The 18,700-nt window shown below is 46.5% G+C and overlaps 1 protein-coding gene across 6 annotated transcripts in view; it reads left to right on the top strand.

The window, feature by feature from the left end:
- The first annotated feature begins 3,083 nt into the window (after nucleotides 1–3,083).
- RNF152 (ring finger protein 152) overlaps nucleotides 3,084–18,700 on the top strand; it is a 43,729-nt gene continuing 28,112 nt past the window's right edge. The window contains exon 1 of one of the 6 annotated variants that reach the window (XM_032694717.1): nucleotides 3,084–3,151. The gene's annotated coding sequence lies outside the window, so the exon portion shown is untranslated. Of the gene's footprint in view, nucleotides 3,152–3,522; nucleotides 3,629–3,654; nucleotides 4,156–7,184; nucleotides 11,148–17,597; nucleotides 17,684–18,700 lie in introns of those variants that run through there. The other 5 variants (XM_032694690.1, XM_032694762.1, XM_032694732.1 and 2 more) reach the window with 5 other exon arrangements.

The raw sequence follows: 18,700 nt of genomic DNA, 5'->3' as shown, positions 1-18,700 counted from the left end.
TAGAGGTCCCTTAGGTCATCATAATGGAGATACCTTTGTTATGGTATCCCAGTGCTACCCTAGCACTTATAGGGATTGCTCCTATTATTCCTGTGAATGATGAGGTCCCCATCTCCCCAGTGCTAATTGTGCTTTGGTGAATGTGTCTGACAGCAATTTGCTCTCATTGACTGTTATATATGATGTGCTTACAAAAATTGCTAGAAAAATCCAGATGGGCAAAAAAAAAGGTCCCCTGATCCAACCAGACTGGTGAGAGAATAGTAAAGGGCAGAAAAGCACAGCTGCATTTGTGTGGCACAATGCAGGGCTGTCCTTCGCTCTCTCCTTCCATGCCTCTGGCACTGGATGAGCCCTGTTGAGCCTTTTTTGTCAGCTGGGAACTGAAAAGGGCAGTACCAAAGAACTTACTGTTTTTTACAAATCTGTGTCCCGATGCAAACTTTTATTGAAATAAACTGTGTGGAACAATCTGAAGCTGAAATCTATTTATTTTTCCTTTTTTTTCCCCAAGCCTATTGCTGGGAACTTTCTTCCCCAGAGACTTACAGACTCTTCTGTCATAACAGGTGCAGCCTGGGGGACGGTGGTAGCAATCCACGGATCCTCCTGGGAGTAATTACGCTTCTTTTCGAGTTCCCCTTGTCTGATGCATCTCTCTGGTAGCACTTCTGCCAGGAGCTGTGCTCATATGTTAACTTTAATCCATTCAGCAGAGGGAGTCAGATGCTAAAATCTGAGCTAGCCCCTCCAGATCAGGACCTTGTACTTGCATGCAGGATCTGAAATACTTGATTCTTTGCTGTCTGCTTAACCCAAGTGGGGGTGTCTGGGATGTCTTGGTCTCAGCTGAGTTGGCTAAACTCTGCTGTAATGATACAATCACAGCAGCAACAACAGCAATGTAATTAAGAGTCATTGTGCTAATGCTCTTCAATACTGCCTTGCAGGATCCATCTCCGCAAGTTGGTGATGTTTCTCTACATCTGTGTAGCTCCCCTGCCTCTCTGGTGGACATTGTTTGCAGCAGTGCTTGCTGGTGAATAGTTGGAGCGACATTTGGTTCCATTTCATAATGAACTTTCCTCTCTTGTGTCCATGGAGATCTGGTTCCATAGCACAGCTTCTAGGCACCAGCTGCCACCTGTTTTCTAAGGAAGAAAGAGGGAACTGATGTAGGGAAGGGTAGGGACTTGGTGCACAGAGGCATGTAAGGAATTATGCCTCCCAAGCTTGGTGTGTCTCTTCAAAACCAGGATGTTACACAAAAAGCTGATGTGAATTTGGCATACGGATCTTCTTGAACTGTAAAAACAACCAAGCAGCCCAGCTCCCCAGCATCTCAAAGGCTACCTTGAATGGCCAGGGTGGGAAAATGTGGGTCACAGCAGGTGCCATGGGTGATGGCCCATCCCAAAGAGCAGAAGGAAGGATGGCAGAAGGCCCCTGTACCCCTGCCCAGTAAGGGATGCCTCATGAGAATCAGTGTGGGTTTTTGTTCTTCAGATTACTCAGCTGCATGGTGGGAGAGCAGTGAAATCTTTCTCACAATCCTTGTAGCCGATCAGTAGAGAAGCAAAAGTCAGCTGCATGTCCTAAAATGATGCCTGTGGTGTAAAACACATCAGGATGGTAGTGACTAATACTTTGGAGACAGATATGAAGAGGGAACCGGTCTCAAACTGGTGGCTAAAATTTGGCCTATTTGACTTCTTCTGTGTTATCCCAATTATTTCATGAGGAAGTTTTGAACCAAGAAACACCGTGGGATGCAAAAATCTGCTTCAAATGTTCATTCTTAGAATGGTAATTGAGTTTTAAATATTTATGGCAGAACCTGGAGTTGTACTAGTGAATGCATTATAGACTCTCCCCAGTGGTAAGCCTGGCTTGCTGGAGTCCTTGCTCTGCAAATAGCCTCACTACAGTGAAGAGGGGGGAAAGGAGGAGGAGGAAACCAACTAGGCTTCTGTGAAAATGATTTATTTAGAGATCTTAGAGGTCTTAGATTTTAGAGGTCTTACTCCTGCACAGGAAACTCTTTCAGTGTGGAGCTACGGGAACTGGGAAGGAGAGGGCTGTTCTAACCAAACCTGGAACCTGGATAACCTAAAGGTCTGCATTCACACCACTTGCAACTGTTTGCCATAAAACAACACTAGTCCTGCAAAAAGATGAGTCAATGAGGAGTGAAAGACTCGTGGTGACTCTTGGCTACTCTTGCCATTTGTAGGTCTTGCTGCTTGCCATTACTGATCCCACGTGAAACACTAGGAGGTAACATATGCATTTTTTTCTTTTATTGCTGATGGAAATAAGATTGTTTTCCCTGCAGGCAGTGCAGAAACGAATCCATGATCCTGTGCTCTGTAATAGGCATAGGCCTTGGAGCAATGGATAAAAAGGAGGCCTTATTCCTTAGCCCAGCCCTGGTCTGCTGTGGGAAGAAAACATGCCACATGTACGTATTCTCTTACTTTAATGTGCACTGGTGATACAGCTCTAAGCCCCTAGCTGAGATTGATGGTCTTCAAGGCTCAAGGCACCAGTCACTTGAGCCAGAGAACCTGTTTTGCACGGGGGTCTTCAACAGCCCTGCGTACCTCGCAGGGGCAGCTCTGGTGGGTGTGCTGGAACAGCCGCCCCTCAGCCAGTCGCCCCTCGGGGAGTGCGCTCAGGTGCACCAAGGCGCCCCTCACCTTGGGCCAGGTGGCAAAACAAGCCGCAGCTTAAACCCGCAGAGCCCTTTGCCAGCGCTGAGGAATTCCCCGAGTACCGCATCGCCCCTCTCGCCGCTGGCGGGGCCGGACCGTGCCGTGCAGGGCACGGGGTGCCCGCGGCTGCCGCTGCCCTCACCGCTGCGCGGCCGCCCCTGCCCGCCCGGGCGGCTGCTGGGGGGTCCGGGTCCCGCTCGCCCTCGCCCGCCGCGAGTGGCCGGCGCGGCCCGGGCTGGGGCGGGGTGGGGCGCACCAGAGACCGGGCGCCTCCGGCGCTCCCGTCGCTTCGGCCCCGCCTCGCTCGGCCCCGCACCCCGGCGGGGCGGGGGGGACGGGGGGGCGGCGCCGGCTGCCGGGGCGAAGGCGCCGGCTGCGGCGGCGGGCGCGGGGCTGCCACCCCGCGGGCAGGCACGGCGGCGGCGGATGGCGGCAAGGTCAGTGGGCGCCCGCTTCCCGCCGGCGGGGCTCCCTTCCTCCCCGGCTGTCCCCCCGGAGCGGCGGGCGATGCTCGTGTGCGGTGGATCCAGCGCCTCCCCCTCCTCCTCTTCCCGGCGGGGAGCGGGGCCGCCCCGAGCGCGGATGCCCCCCGCCACGCCTCCCTCCTTTCCTTCCCTCCCGCCCGGGCGAGGGGGAGACGCGGGTTTCGTAAGCGCCCGTCCTGGCCGGCCCCGGCGCGCTCGGTTGGCTGCGGGCAGAGCGGGGCTGCGCGGCTGCCGCTCCCGCGGGCGGTGCCGGGGCGATGCGCGGTGCAGGTGAGCGGCCGAACAGCGCCCGGGGCCGCCCACTGCCCGCCTCGCCCCGGGAGGCTGCCGGGGCACCCGGCGGGCACTTCGGAACCCGGCGGGGTCGCGCCTGCATCGTGCCAGCGCTGTTCCGAGCTGAGGAGGGTTATCCGTGTGCTTCGCGAGCAAGTAAATCCAGATAACTTAGAGAAGGGGTTTGGTGGGGTCCTTTGTTCCTGCGGGAGGTTTGGTGGTGGTTTAGCGTTGTTTGTTGTTTTTCTTTTGTTGGTGTTTTTCTTTTTTTTTTTGGTTGATTTTCCGCTCCCTTCCTCATGCCGGCAGTTAGCAGAGAAGATATGCGGTAACTCGAGTGCTGTCATTAAGTGCCAGACATCTCGCCGGGCTTTTAGGAAACGGCTTTAATTATTTTTTTAAGCCAACGAGGAGGAGAGGCGTGAAGCCCCCTGCCCGGATAGGATCCCTGCTCTGCAGAGCGGCAGCGTTCAGAGTTCCTTACGGCGTTAGATGCTGTCTCCTGGCCGAGGTCGAGCTGCCAAAAATGTGATTTACGGACCCTGCCGACATCCATCACCCGAGCGCTTTGTTCCGACACGCCGGACGGCGGAGGGACTTCTCCGGGAGCAGCTCTGCCTCTCCTGAAACGTGGATACGCTTAGGATGTGTGCAGCAGGCTGCTAGCCAGGGAAGCATTAAGGGTGTGTGTTTGTGTAATAGGTGTCTAGAAAAAAAAAAAAGCAAACAGGCTTTTGATAAGGTCCCATTAATTGAACTGTAAACATAGTAATTCCTCTGTTCTTGTTTCCTCACTGAAACTCTTCCTCACCGATATGGCCCATGGTTTTTGTTTTCTTTTTCTGGTTTTTTTTTTTTTTTTTTTCAGTAGTACGTTTCAGAGAGCTTTTGATACAGATTTGCTTAAGATTTTGGGTCTGATTGAAGCTGTTGGAACGTATTTGTAACCTTCCAACTTATGATGTATATGAAGGTCCTGTTTTCAGCCTTTCTGTACCCAGGCTGGAGTTACAGGCCTTTTTGAAATGTCCACCGAGTCTGCACTAATGTAGAGCCTATGGGATTATAATAACAGTAATTTAGGAAAAAACCCCTTCTGCTGAAAACACTATTCTTGGCTGTGTAATAGTGTGTGACTGGATTTCAGCTTATTGATTGCGTGAAAGGTGAAACATAAAAGTAGCTCTGGCCGAGGTGCGCACAGCTGGGACAGCCTTGTGCTGTTGCTGGCTGTGGCACTGGCAGCACTGGTGTGCCTGTGATGGTTGGGATGGAGCTCTGTGGAAAATTCCCGCCATGCACATGCTTTTTTGTTGGCAGTGTAGTTAAAAAGCCCAAACCTCTGGTTCAAAGCTGTGAAGGTCTGTTAGAGGGTTTGGATAGCTGGCCAGGTGTGTGGAGACAAATGGAAATGATGTGTTTTCTGCTGCTTGTCTGGGGGGAGCAAAGTTGTTTGGGCCACACCTGCTGTAAGTTTTATATGCATATTGGGAAGTCTTGGGAGTACTGGCCAGAGCTGTGGAATATCCAGATTGGAAATGCCAGAGAGACAATAAATATTGCTTTGGCTCTAATATAGTATGTTTAAATTATATGTTCAAATGCAATAACTTAGAATGAGCGTCTCATCCAAAGATTTGCTGTGGCTTAGCAGAGCGCCTAGGGAACGGGCAGGTAGATGCTTCTGGGAGCTGGTCACCCTTCCCCACATGAATCACTTGGGCCTTCAACTTTGCCAAAATCCGTGGATATGTTTTTGTCATACCTGTTCCTGGCTACAGTTCAGGGTTCTCACCTTGACCCCTCGATGAACTGGATCAGAAACTCTGTCAGCCACAGTCTGACAGAGGCTTCAACATAGTTTTAACTTCAGTCATGTGAGTTGTTCTAATGAAATTAAATAGGGATACTAACAAGCAGGCTTGCATGCAAAGGGTTTAAGCTCAGGGCTGCCTCTCACAAGCCTTCCAGGGTGTGAACTACACATATTTTTTACTCACATGGGGCTGAGAACAAATGCCATATCATGTTTGGGTTCCATGCAGAAGAGCTGACCACACTTGGGACCAGCACTGGCAGAGTGGGAACAGTGGTGCCTCTCTGCTGGAGTTTTATGGAGGATTAGTTTGCACTTGGGACCTGAAGTCTTACTAGAAACTAATGAAGCTTATACTCCTAAGTGCTCAAGCCATCCTTTTGAGCAGAATTTAGTTTTCTAAGTCAGTGAAATATTTTTCAGACTGTGACCCCAATCAGTTGATGGTGCCTAGAGGATATGGGTCGAGAGGTATGCATGGACCTAGATGATGACCTGATCAATTGATGTGACCCTACCAAAGACCCTGTGATTTGTGGTTTTGACCACATGGGTATTGACTTTGGGACCTGGCCTAAGGCTCCAGCCCTTTTAAGAGGAGTTCTTACATTGTCCTTTGTATACCTGTGTTTATTTGTCAGCCAGTTCTGCAGCCCTTCTGTACATCAAGATATTCAGGCAAGAAATTTCACTGACTTGAGCGTGGTTATTCAGCTGAGTAAATGGTGTGCAATCTGAGTTCAAAGCAGTAGATTTTGGGCATGAGTGCTCTCTTTTTGTGGAGCATGTGGGAAACTAGTTTCCAGAGCCTGGGATCTTGGCATGCCTTAAATTCTCTCCTGTTCTTACACTTTGCCTATATCCGGTGGGTGGGTGGGCTGGAAGTGAGATGGGAGGCTGGGCTATCCTCCCCCTTTACAGAAAGCAGCTCTTCCAGAGAAATTCCGCAGCTGTTTCTGAGTCTGTCCGGAGTTGCCTGCCTGCTTTGTTGATGCTGTTTTCTGCTGCTATACTGTGCTCTGCGATGGGAGCAGAGGAGTCCTTGGAACTGATGTAGCTCTGTAGCATGATCTGTGAAACTGAGCGGGGTTAGGGGAAACCCTTCCAGCTCTCATCAGTGCAGCATCTCCCTATGTCCTCGGCTGACAAGGGCTCAGCATTTGTTGATACGACTGCAGCAGAGCTGCCCCCTGCCTCAAAGGCACCTTTGGTGGCCAAGCACCAGAAGCATGGGCTTAGGGATGCTGGGAATGGTAAGCAGAAGGATGCTGAAGTCTCTGGGATACGTTCATTTCCAGGCCTGGTGCTTGTGAAGGAGAGAGGAGCCCCAGCTGCTTTCATAGTTAGAGCTGAGTAATAGTCCTTTAGCCTGACAAGGCATTTCACCCCTTTCAGATGCAGATCCCCTTGCCCTGTCTGTCTTCCTGCTGCAGAAATTACCCCTCTGGAGTAACCCCCAGATGTAAATGAGTTTGCAATTTGCCCCTTCCCATTCCAGATGCAAAACAGCTGGGCAGTTACAGAGCTGAACTGCAGTGTGTACTGTGCAGCTTCCAGGCTCGATTGAGCAAGGCGTTGTTTTCTGGACCGTAGCAGAACATGGAAACACCACTAATCAAACACACCACAGTTTTCATCTGGTTTTATTTTATTTCATTTTAACTTAGTTTCCCCAGGAAATGAGCGCTTTTGTCTCCTGTTTGGCCAGTTTCAGCCAGATTGCACCAATGGTTGACAGTCTGGAAGATCACTAATTTCCCACTTGTGTTTGTTAAGATTAGTGGCTGGCTGGGAAAGCTTTAAAGCATTGCTCTCTCTGACAAAAACTAGACTGTTTACAGCTATTCTGTGTTCTGCCTGCTAGCAGCTGCCTGACCAGGCATCACATGTGTGGTGGTCAAACATACAGCACCTCTGTAGCCCTGGCCAATTTGCAGGGTGTGTGTGGTCTCCAGGGCATGGGTGGCTATGAGGTAACGTCGGAGGGAGCTGCAGTGGCTGCAGTGGAGGGGCAGGAGGACAGAGGACACAGATCTCCCACAGATGGGTCCCATTTGGTACTCTTCCTTGCAGCCTGGCTACCCTTTAGTTTGTCAAGCTAAAGCCACCTGAGATTTAATGTGGCTTGCAGGCTGACACCAATAGCTTGGAGCCTGCTTTCTTTGACCTCCAGGACACCATGGGCTGAATGAAGGTGAGCATCAGATCAGATAGGAATGTGCACCCTGGGCAGGACTTATGTGCAAACTTGCACATGTGCAATGACAGCATGATAATCTGGGTGTTCACCAGCATCATCCTGTTGAATTCAATGATAATTTGACACCGATAACATTCAGAGCCATATTTTTTTCCCAAAATAGCTTGAGAGTGAATACAGTCCTTGATTCCCACACAGCCCCCTGCAGGTGTGCACTTGGGCTGATGGGGTACTGTAAGATGTCAGGGGCATGCTCCTGTGTTGCTAAGCATCCCAGTATATATGCAGCTGGTTTGGCTTGGGTGGTCTGCCTCGGACACCTGGACAACATTGACTAAGAAAAGCAGACTCACCCTCACCCAGGCTGTGTCTGTGCTAGACATTATAGCTGTGTTTGATGTGGTGGGCACAGTTCTTCCAGACTTGGACTGAAGGAAGGACAAGCATCGGCATTAGAAATAGGTGTCAGAGGTGTCAAGAGCATTTGTGGGGTGCACATGCAGTTCTTCAGCCAGTGCGTGTTTTGATACCCTCTTTGTTGCTGCTGATCTTCAGACAATACATGCCTGTTGTCCTGGGGCATAGAGCGTGGTTCTTCAGAGATCACCAGTGTCACTCTCTAATATCAAAATATTATGTGACAGGGCCAAGGTGAGTCTCAAATACGCATATGCCACCCCTGTTCAGACAGCCTGTGGTGGAAGTAAAAGCAGATGTGTCTGTCAAGGTGAGATGAAGGGAGGAACTGTGTAGCTGGGCCCATCGTGGGTTATGGAGGGTGTGGAGCACCAAGTCATGCCAACTGGGCAAAAGGAGATGTTATTCCCTTTCCGCACACACAAACTCTACCTGTGAATCTCTGGCATCTGAATGCACTATTAGAGAAGTGTCACTCAGTGAAGGAGAATATCTCTTGTTTCCCTTCCTTTCTTGTCCTTGGACACCAGCTCAGACCACTGGCATCTTGGCATGGTAGATGACTGTGGTGAGAATGAACTCTTGGGCTTGGACAAGACATCCTGTGCAGGTCCCTCCTCTGATGGTGCCAGACACTCAAACTTCTGTGTCAGAAATCCTGAAGCAGGCAGTTGTGGGGTAAAATGTTGCTGCAGTACCATCTCTGCCTGTTGTTAAATGTATTGGGCTAAGTATATACATTTAGTGATGGTGCAGTGCCTTGTCTGTTAGCTTTTAAACTGAGCTGAGCAGGTTGCATGCCAGGAGGGAAGGATTGCAATGCTTTCATCACCACAATGGACTTTTCCATGGTGGAACTTTTCCAAAAGATGTGCACTGGAAAGGGCTGGTATGGCCCAAGTTCCTAGGACGTTGCAGGCTCTGACTGACTGCACCTCAGGGACTTGATAGCTCCAGGTTTTGCAGGCTCTTCTTTCTGAGGATGGGGAAAGATGGAAGTGAAACTTGCTTTGTTAGGAACAAAAAAGCGTGTAAAGCTTGTGGTAGTAGCTGCCAGCACCTGTTAGACAAGGTAAAAATACTGTTTAGAAGAAATGCTGGGTGTATGTTTGCAAGTGGGGGCATACAAAGGCAAATAAGACTTTTTAAAAAGCATGAAGCATGCATAGGGAGCGTGCTGTCAGACACACTGCCTCTTGCCAGCTAATACCATCTGCAAATAAAACAAGTTAGGTTGTTGCTATTGTAGCTGCTTACTCTCATGAAACAGGGTGACCCAGACTTGTCTGATGCTCAGAAATATGTTGGCAATTTTCCTGAAGTCCAAGGTGTGCAGAGTAATTTACTTAAAAGACCCAATATAACAATTATCATCCAGGATGAACACATACAACTGTAATGTTTGCTTGCAGTTGTATTTTATATGGCACTCTCCCTGGAGTTGCTAGCTGACTGCATTCACCAACAAACACAGCCTGGAGATGATGGGCTTCTTCCTGACCTGAAGTTAGCAGCAGTAATTACACTTAAATAAGTTTTAATGTGGCAGTAGGAGGGATTCAGTGGCTTGGGCAGAAGGCTGTTAGTGGGGTCATTTGGGATCCAGGCCTTGGGAGCTTTCCTTCTAACCTTGGGCAAAGCACATCAGCTGCTTAGTACATCTGTTCTTAAAATCTGATTTGTGACAATTCATTTCAGAGTTGTTGATTGATGTTGGTCTTGGTTTCCTCCTCTGAAACAACCCCAAAACCCCCAAATGTTCGTTCATGGAATCGAAGTTTGAATGTAAAGCCTCCCTCTCTTCTTCCTGCTGTTTACCTCAGATAAAGGTGGAAGAAAAAGAGTTTTGTGCACAGCCATCTATTGGAGGCATCAATCATGTTGGGAGTGGAGGCTGCCAGTTTTTCCAAACGTTATTAATGATGAAAAGTTATAAACATATGAATGCATAATTGTATTAGATTTAGATTGCTTACAAAATAATGACATCAGGAGAACAATGGGGTTACAAAATCTGGCGGACAAAGCACTGAAGTGCCAGGACTAACATTGCAGAACTCCCCTTTGCATCTGCATTATGATACAATCTTTAATTCTGTAATTGCATCAGTTTTCCCCTTTCACAGTGTCCCTCTTTCACCGGATAGGTAATTGCTGTATAATTCATTTTCTCTCCCCACATTTACTTTCTGCATGTGTCTCCACATCTATTTATTTTACACCCCACCCAGACCTTGAACTGAACAGTGCTGCTTATTTCTTCCTGGGGGGCTTTTTCAGGTGGGGAAGTTCTTATTCTTGCAGCATCTCAGGGAGAGGTACTGTCTTCATTTTCATAGCTGAGGAATGGAGTCAAAGAGCAAATAAACCCTAAGTGATTGAAACACCTGCAATTTTGGCTGCCTCAAAGAGATACTTGGGGATGATTTTTATTTTCCGTTTGTCCCAGAGTACCTGGCATGACGTAGCAGTTCATCTGCTGGAAGCACAAGGACCCAGCTGTTAGTGTCGGCACTCTTGTAGATTAGCTCTAAATGCCTTGGCTTTGCAGAGGTGGGCACTGCCCCATTAGGGGTCACTTGAAGAAGAAAACTTGTTTCAGAGACTTGCTGAGCATCTTAGACTGTGGAGCCAAGAAGGAGCCTGCAAATGGTATGTCCAACTTCCTCAAGCAAGGTGGTTGTCTCTTTTTCTTCCTGCATTGCCCTGTTCACTAATCTGCCTGACCTCCACTGGATGAGGCAGTGTTTGAGACAGCTGTTGCTTTTATCATACAACCTTATCTTTTTTCTCAAAGCAGTTGATTTCCAGGGCTCAAATGGTTTGTGATAATTGAATTGGAGACAGTCAATGCAGATGTATACAGGAGCTTGATGAAGACTGTGTGTAGTCTTCATATGATATGTCTTAATTTTGAAATGATCAAGTTTGCAGTCTTTGTATTAAAAATTAACATAGCTAGGTTTAAATGTAATTTTATAACTGTACAAAGGGAAAGGGGAGAGATACATAAAAATTAGGCCTTGTTACATTAATCTGCAGTGGTGTGAGTAATCCCAAGGCCATAGACCTTTGGGCTGATTTCTGACCCATGAGATAAGGGCGTGCTGAAGAGCACTGTTTAGGTATAGATGATGGTTGTTGATATAGTGAGGTGATGTGCTCAGGGGGTCATCTGCTGGTGTGCTGGGGGGTTTTGCAGCCCAGAGCCAGGTTACCCTGAGATCCCATTTAAGGATGAGGTAGGCAGAACACTGGTGCTTCCCAAGTTCTCTTTGACTTGCCTGTGCTGTCCTGCTCTTCACTCTGTTGCAGCCCAGTTTCTCATCTCCTTAAACTCACCCTCCGCAGTCCTGCCTCCTTCCCCTTTGTTCCTGTGCTTCCCTAACAGATGCCATCTACTTCTCCCCGTGTTTTTGGGTAACATCACTGTAACCTGTTACTTCTGATGCCACCTATCATTTTCCAGAGGTCCCAGGTCTAGATAACCTGGTAGGATTGTATACAATCTTGATTCCAGTTTAAATCTGTAATACTTGCTTGTTCAAACTGTAGGTGAAGACCAGTCCAGTACCTTTGATTGAAGCATTTTAGAGGATTCATCTTACTTCTAGACCAGAGCAATTACTGTGAGCATCCTCTGAGATCAAACAATGGGTTAATGGGTGCTTTAGGCCAACTCTATATAAATAATATACATCTGAAGAAAATGCTGTGTTCTGCCCTGTTTCTCACTGTTTTTTTGTATGCGGTCTTCCTTGATCTCACCTACCTTCCGTGGAGTTGAACATGATAGTGAAATTACATCAGTTCATAGTGAGGAACGCTGGTTGCTTGGGCTTTTTTTGTTCCCTGGAACTGAATAGCAACATGATAGTGCAAGAAAGAGTGTGTGGGTTCTAGAGACTGGGCTTCCAGCTGAAATGCAAGTTGGTGCAGCTTGGCCACTTTCCAGAGAAGTGATGTCTGTAGTCTCAGCAAGTCATTAGATGTCTGCCTGTCTGTCTTCTGACCAATTTATAGTGAGTTTCTTCCTACAGCTTTATTCAGAGGATGGGGAATGGTTAATAAAAACCTTACGCAGCAGCAAGAGGGGACAAAGTAGACATTTTTGGTTTTGTTCAAATGAGCATAACAATTGTCTTTCTTTATGTACTTTGGGCTTTTTTGTTTCATTGAACTAGATGAGGAAAAGTGGATATACCAGCAAAGAAAATATGTTTGCCAACAAAATTTGGCCTTGGAACAGACTGACCTGAAGTGAAACAGTTGGGATGATAATGATTTAAAAGTCAGACTTGTGTTCTTGGGAGTTTCTGATATAAATCATGACCATGATTGCTATAAACCATGTCAGACTAGATTCGTAAAATAATGTCAGTGTCTTAAAATGTTTCAGATGACTCAACAGATTGTACATCTTTACAAAATAATTAATAAGCCAGATGCTAAAAACTGGCACCAACTAGTTTTTCTCCTTGCATTGGCACTGTGCGTAAGTCCAAGAGGTAGGATTTGATTACTGAACTTCAAGTATTTGAAAAGGAGAGAGTATTAAAAGGAGCATGGGACTGGTCTTCAGCTCTTGTCCAAAGGTACTTGGGGATCCAAGGACTTTGTCTAGTCTGTGGAATGTTACTGGGAGAAATGACTTGTATCAATGGAGAGATCTACACATCTTATAGAGGAGGGAATAAGGTTTTGTGGGAGAATAAAACCCAAAAACAAAACCAGAAAATATTGCACGTCCATCCTAGCCATCTCCAGCCTGGAAGGGGTTGGTAAGCCTGCATGCCTGGGATTTGATCTGAGCTTGGGTAGGCTTCAGTTAATCCGTCACACAACCTTGTTGTCTCTATTTTGTGTGTGTGGTTTTCTTTTGAAGTAAGTATGTTTAGAAAGATCTTCAGGCACCATAAGTTGCCATAGCTCCTCTGGGAAAGAAGTGGCTCCTGTGTGGGGTGGCCCCAGTGTTAGGTGTGCTCCACTGGCCTCTCTTGACCCCTGGTTTGCCTCCCCCCTCTCCTCTTCCTCACAGCATCTGTGGTCAGACTCTGAGAGGCAGGGACAGGGCTTGCAAACAGCTGGCTCAGCAGAGGAGGGGGAGAGCCAGCTGATGCCACTATTAATATTCTTTCAAAATTGATGGATGAGACGATTATAAAATTGCAGAGGGAAGTGAAACTTAATGGAATCCATGTTTTAATTGTATTGTGGATGTTTTTCAGCAGCTGGCTTCTGAGATGCAGGACAGATCGAGCATTTTTGTGAGGATGTTGATGTAGGCTGCAAAATGTATTGTTTTTAAAGAAAGAAAAAGAAAAAGATTGGGCCAGTCTGTTTTCCACACTCTGATGCTCTCAGTCTTCTTCAGTTGTACTGTGTAATAGCATGCAATGTCTAGACAGTAAATCAGATCTGAAATACTGTCCTGATGCATCTGGAGAATAAAGTCTCCTGCAAGCACCTGTGGTGTCAAGGTGCCCAAGCCTGTGAGGGGTACCTAGGTTCTGGTTTTGTAATTTCCCCTGTGTGCCCTTCATCCTCATGGAAAGGAATGAGGATGCTGGAGCCATCTGGCTTGTGGTGACCGGCAGCATGGGTCCATGTTTCCTCCATGCTGCATGTCAGCCTTCTGGCACTGACACCTTCCTGTCCATAACACGGGGAAGATCCTTTTTCGGCTGATGAAGCCCTCCTGCTCAGTCTGCAAGTAGCAGTTGCGTGCTGCATGAGGTTTTCTTCTAGGCAGGTGTTCTGTTTGAGTATGCTTCATCCACGATTGGATGAAAACATTCTCTGTCTAAGTTTTGTTTTAACTCAGGCTTTAACAAAACCAGTCTTCTTTGTAGTATTGTTCCTAGCTTTTCTTTCCTCTGGGACTGAGAACTTCTCTCCGCAGGCTCCTTAACTCAAACGTAACCTGTCATAATTCTGCATGTTTTGAAAAAGTACACATATAGGTGGTTTAGTAAAGAGAACAACGTATCAGTCTTTTCTCTTGCCTCCTCCTGCTTTCTCCCAAGTCAAAAGCTGAGAACAGGACACCTTTCAGGAGTGGGCTCTTTAATTTAAAAGTCCCAGTCGTAAAGTTCTAGCATCTTCATCAGACAAGCTTTCTGTTCCCATCAGCTGCAGGGGAAGTTGCTTAAAAGAAGGCGTCCTCTGGGGCTTGGAGTGGTGCTGTTTTAAAAGTGAATAGTTTGGGGTGGAGATGGTCTTCTGCCTCAGTACTTTAGCGTGCCTATTTTCTCCACCTCTCTCGTACCTCTGTAAGGATTTCTGGGGTCCAATCTGGCTGTGGGGCCATTTTCCCCTACTTTCTCCCTCATTTTCCCCTACTTAAGCTCCCTGGGGCAACAGTTTCAATTCCAGTGGTGAGGTTTAGAAATGGGTTCCTCTTGCTTCATTTCCTGCTCTGGAGTTGGTTGGTATTTTAATGGCTGTAAGCTAACATTAGGAGGGATAGCACACCAGGGAGCTGGACTGCTTCAAGAGGAAAAGTTTCTTCTTGCAGGCAGTAAAACAGGCTTGTGAGACGTGGTCGCGATCCCTGTGAGTTACAGAGGTGCCTTGGCTGAGTAGGCAGTGAGTGGGGAAGATGAGAGTGGATCACAACAGCTTTCTTACATCCTAAAGGACACAAAATCTTTGCACTGTTTACTCTGAAAATATTCTCTCTCCCTTTCCAGAAGTGCAGTGTTTACACGCAGGCAAACACTGAGGTTTTACAAGTGTACGTGCTTGTGCTTTTTGTGCTTTGGGCACAGCTGGCAATGCTGATAGGAGGGCTTCTATTGTACAGACGCTTGCTGCTTAGAAAGTAGAAATTTGCTGAGAGTGGCACTGGGAGCCCAGCAATTCTCCCTTCAGCGAGGCTGGGAACTGCCAGCAGTGGCTGAGCTGTGCTCGGCAATGTGTGTGTGCGTGCTCGCAGCAGGACCAGGGGTGTTGAGGTGCTGGTGGTGTTACTTGGAATATTGAAATTCTTTAAGCTTTTTTTTTTCCTTAGCGATACTTTCCAAATATAATTATTTAAAAGAAAACCTGAATTATGCTATTTTGCACATGATTGGAAGCCTGTTTTCTTCCTTTTGCCGTGGTAGATCTGTTAACATCAGTGACTGTAGCTGCAGCTTGCTCGTCCAGGTGTAGCTTGTCTTTGCTTTTGTGGGATCAAGGCTGTTATGGTATTTTTTGACCTGATTCTCACAGGATTTCCTTTTGTTTGCTGCACCGTTCTGTATGCCAGTTTCCCTATAAATGTTATGAGAACTGGCAGTATGGGCCTGATGCCAAGGGTAAGGGGCTAATAAAAATACATTTATTTTTATTTCAGAAACTCTTGCAATTCACACTTCACTGGCAGGGCAGGTATGGTGTTTCACAGAAGAATTCCTTTCTCATCATTTTGATTTCAAAGTGCTCTAACAGGGTCCATCTGCAACCCTAGGCATGGCAAATGACACACCAAGGCCAGGATTCATTCAACAGCAGGAGATGGGGACAGAGGTGGGGCTGGAGACACAGAAAATGTGAGTATGAGGTCTGTCCAGCGTAGCAGCACTGCTGTGGTATCCCTGGAGCAGGGTGTGATGGCCCTGGTGGGTGCTAAAACAAGGTCCTGTTTCTATTTTCTGAGTGCCAAGCTAGTGCTGTAGCCATTCTGCTGTATTGCTTACTCAGCATTTTGTTCTAGGAGCCTGAAGGTATGTTGCTGTAGCTGAACAATGCCTCCTTCGTGAGATCTGAGATACCTGCTCTTGCAATATCTGGCTGTGTCATGTGTGCCGAGCTAGGGACAGAAGTGCTTGTGAGCCCTTCCAGTAGCTGAGGGAGCTCTGGCTCCCGATCCATGGCTGTGCTCAGCAGGCTGCTGCTGCGGAGCGTGAGGTACGCAGCGCTGTCACACCAAGGGTCTTTCAGCGGGACTTGGCAACTTTTGCACCCAGGACTGTGCAGTCTGAGGGCACAGAGTTTAAGCTGGAGAGACACTTGATGAGAGGTCAAGATGGTTATTTGCATTACTGATGGGATGATTAGTAGGTGGTGCTCGTGGCTGTTGTTAGAGACCTATGGAAGATTGGTATTAAACAGAAAAGATCTCTGTGTCTGTGTGTAATTTATGAGGCCTTCTGCTCAAACCTCCATTCATACTCTCAAATGTTCTACACTGGCAGTGGGGAAGAGAAACTGGAAGATGCTAATTATGTCCTGTGCTGTCAAATAGAAATAAAGGTGGCCGTGGCATGTGTTCTGCAGAGGCTTAGATGCTTCTCTATGTTGTGGATCAGCAGTGTACTGCAGGGCCAGTGTATGAAGAGTGCAGGGGAATCTGATTTTCATATCCTCTGTTTAGAACTGAAGATTGACTTTCTTTATATAGAAATATCCATATTTTTATAGGTGAAATCAAAGGGCCAGGCTCTTTGGTCCAAAACTGTTTGTTCTTGGTATTTGTCACGTGTATAGCTGACTGAATTAATCAAATGGAAAATGCTTTTTCCCAAACCAGAAAAAGTCCACAAAAAGAAATGTATTCCACCTATTTTTTTACTTTAAAAGCAAAATACAAAAAGTTCCCTCTTCTCTCCTTCTCGCACCCTCTTTCTTCTATGTTTCTCTTAGTGGCAAAATGAGAAAAGTCAAAGCCTGAAGAAAAAGGTTTGGGTGGGCATTTACACATGTATGTATGGAGGAAAAAATCAAAATATATGGATGTTTCTGACTTACCACAGATCAGCTGGTGAAAATCAGTGATTTATGTAAAGATACTTCTATGACAAAGAAGCATTTAACAACTTGCAAGTTACTCCACTTTGTATTCTGTTGGTAGATAAACATAGGCTTAATTCTCCACTTACTTGCCCTTTCATATCCTTTTCTGACTTACAGCACTGTTGCATTCATTTAAAACTAGTCTAGGGTATTGAATAGCCATGTCTGGTTAATTTTCTTTTAGCTCATTAGCTTTTTATTTTTTTTTTTAATGTGACCACGACAGGTGGTGGCAACTCCTAGCTCTGAAGGAGCAATGCTTTTCTTTGAATGTCCTGACCTGCCTGCTGCTTAGCTGTCCCTGGATCACAGCTCAGGAAGCCTCCCTTCTCCATTTTGTTCATGACACACGTGTCTGAGCAAAAGCCAGTAATGGCTTTCAGAGGGTCTGAAGTCACAGGGTGTGATATGATGCATGCTTTTGAGATGTATCAGCTTGCCCCTTGTGTAAATCAAATCAAACAGGGTAAGGTGTGGATCCTGTTTTGTTTCAGCATGGCTTGCTTATTCAGCGGAAAGGATGCGTGCAGTCATCTAGATGGATGAAACCATCTTCGAGCGTTTCGGTAATATCACACATGACAGAAATTCTGAGCTTCTCTGTGTGAAATACATCTCTTCCAGGAGAGGAGAATCCTTGACAGTACTTTCAAAACGTATTAGGAAATTGTGGGTTAAATAATTACTCTATTTCCACATTAACCTTTTTGTTTCTTGCCACTTTTCCAATTGTGGCAAGATTTGCAGGTAAGAAGCTGAAAAAGAAAAGTGATATAAGGGGGCAGTTGGTTTGTTTGGGGTTTTGTTTGTTTTACTTCTTTAGTGTATCTTGTCTGCATCTGACTCCTGGCAGGGTTTTGTGACCTTCAGTGGATCTCATCAGTGTTTTCCATTCAGAGCCCTCCAGGGCTCTGAACTGCCCAAAAGGAATGGCATCTTGCACCAGCTCTTCTTCTTTCCTCCTGTGTGGGTGAACATTGAGGGAAGTTGTTTAAACCAGGTGAGCTTTACTGCAAAAGGAAAAAAGAAAACAACATGAAACCTTAAATGTTTGGAGATAATTATGAAGAGGACTGATCACTCCTGTTCTTGAAGTTCAGCTTCATCTGAAAACAGAACAGTGGTTTGGTTGTAGTACACCTAGGAAGTGGGGGTTAGTCTTGTGTGTTAGGATACATGTGTTTAGACTCTCTTCAGCTTGAATATTCTTGGAATATTCTCAAAGTGAAAACTGGGAGTCACCTAGGCATTAGCTGAAGAAGAAAAGGTCTTAGGCCACAGAAGTCATAAACAAAAGAAATGCAAGTTGCAGTTCTTTAGTGCTGCATAAAAGGAAACTACTAAATATGTTCCTTTGGTAAGCAAACCAGTTTGTGAACTGTATTGTATTATTTTTTTTGGTAAATGTTCCCATTTCATCAGCTCCTGTTCTAAGATAGGTTTCTGGCACCTTACCTTCTGCAGCCAAAACTGTGGAGATTAGCTCAGTTGGTTGGAACCTGGTGCTAATAACACCAAGGTTGTGGGTTCAATCCCCTTATGGGCCATTCACTTAAGAGTTGGACTCTGATCCTTGTGGGTCTCGTCCAACTCAGAATATTCTGTGATTCTGTGAAAAATGTAGAAGAAAGATGTTTATCAGTACAACAGTTTCAGCGGATTGCGTGGAATCTCAAACTGGTTATTAGGTCTTTGAATTATTGGGTGATGTATTTGGTAGCAGGTATTCTGTATCAGAAGTACATAATGTAAATAAATTTGATTAGAACAGTGCTCATACACTTTCTGGCAGTCTTTCAACTATATTTTTTCTAGTTGTGTAAAGCACAAAACTTCGGGTACTGGCAAAATCTCTTCCTGTGAATGCTTTTCCTGTAAAAAGCTGGTGCAAAGTAGTTCTGTCCTGTCGAAGGGAATGACTGGTAGGTGTGCTGCACCTCCCAAATCCATACAGGTCTCTGTGTCACTTTGAAGGATGCATGCTGATGATGTAGTTGTTCCTTCATCATAGTTCAAG

Source organism: Chiroxiphia lanceolata, chromosome 1 (assembly GCF_009829145.1).
Source record: "Chiroxiphia lanceolata isolate bChiLan1 chromosome 1, bChiLan1.pri, whole genome shotgun sequence".
Lineage (NCBI taxonomy): Eukaryota > Metazoa > Chordata > Aves > Passeriformes > Pipridae > Chiroxiphia > Chiroxiphia lanceolata.
The sequence above is the reverse complement of the archived record's forward strand: the minus strand, read 5'-3'. Positions and strand labels throughout refer to the sequence as shown.